This window comes from Octopus sinensis, linkage group LG3 (assembly GCF_006345805.1).
Source record: "Octopus sinensis linkage group LG3, ASM634580v1, whole genome shotgun sequence".
Taxonomy (NCBI): Eukaryota; Metazoa; Mollusca; class Cephalopoda; order Octopoda; family Octopodidae; genus Octopus; species Octopus sinensis.
In genome coordinates this window covers 111,043,232-111,044,876 of record NC_042999.1, presented here as the reverse complement: position 1 = coordinate 111,044,876, position 1,645 = coordinate 111,043,232, and positions in this window count along the sequence as shown.

The following is a 1,645-nucleotide window of genomic DNA, read 5'->3' as shown; positions in this document are numbered from 1 at the left end:
TTAGCAGTTCAACAAAAGAGACCAATAGAATAAGTACTAGGCTCCTGTGATCGATTTGTTCGACTAAAAGTGGTGCTCCAGCATGGTCACAGTCAAATGACTGAAACAAGTAAAAGAATATAAGAATTAAATATGTATATGTATCTCTCTCTCTCTCTGTCTCTCTATCTATCTATCTATCTATCTATATATCTATCTATCTATCTATCTATCTATCTATCTATCTATCTATCTATCTCTCTCTCTATACTAAGCAATAAAGGGTTTAGCAACGAATTGCCTTACCACAGACCGAATTTAGAAATAGCAGTCAAAGAGTTATAGCTATTTCTTCTACTAAAAAGGGAGATCTCAGTAAAAAACACAGCAATTGGAAGGCAGACACAAACAGGTGAGAGAGAATGAATTGACGGCAATCTATCATACAATTTTAAGTTATCTACGGACGCACGTTTCGAAATCAAGTTTTTAGGAAAGCATAAGAATTAAATGTTAAATAATTCTACCTTACCCAAACTTCTTTTCTCTTCAGCGTAGAATACTATAATCATAAATGATTATATATTGAATTTTGAGATACTAGAAGGCACCAACTCAACTCAGTATCAGAGCGAGCTAGAATCCGCAACTAGTATCACCAAATTCAAAGTGTGAATGAAAGGATTGTGTCACCAGCCCCTTCCCACCCGCGTGTAGCCAAAACAAGATGCTATGGTCATCTACTGAGATAAAATATGGTTATCCGTAATAATGAAGGGTGAAATTAATTAATTTGGAATAATTATCAATTACACCAAGTAGTCTTCGGCATGTAAAAGCCTCATTCGAGGAAAATTTAAGTAATACTAAGCAATAAAGGGTTTAGCAACGAATTGCCTTACCACAGACCGAATTTAGAAATAGCAGTCAAAGAGTTATAGCTATTTCTTCTACTAAAAAGGGAGATCTCAGTAAAAAACACAGCAATTGGAAGGCAGACACAAACAGGTGAGAGAGAATGAATTGACGGCAATCTATCATACAATTTTAAGTTATCTACGGACGCACGTTTCGAAATCAAGTTTTTAGGAAAGCATAAGAATTAAATGTTAAATAATTCTACCTTACCCAAACTTCTTTTCTCTTCAGCGTAGAATACTATAATCATAAATGATTATATATTGAATTTTGAGATACTAGAAGGCACCAACTCAACTCAGTATCAGAGCGAGCTAGAATCCGCAACTAGTATCACCAAATTCAAAGTGTGAATGAAAGGATTGTGTCACCAGCCCCTTCCCACCCGCGTGTAGCCAAAACAAGATGCTATGGTCATCTACTGAGATAAAATATGGTTATCCGTAATAATGAAGGGTGAAATTAATTAATTTGGAATAATTATCAATTACACCAAGTAGTCTTCGGCATGTAAAAGCCTCATTCGAGGAAAATTTAAGTAATACTAAGCAATAAAGGGTTTAGCAACGAATTGCCTTACCACAGACCGAATTTAGAAATAGCAGTCAAAGAGTTATAGCTATTTCTTCTACTAAAAAGGGAGATCTCAGTAAAAAACACAGCAATTGGAAGGCAGACACAAACAGGTAAGAGAGAATGAATTGACGGCAATCTATCATACAATTTTAAGTTATCTACGGACGCACGT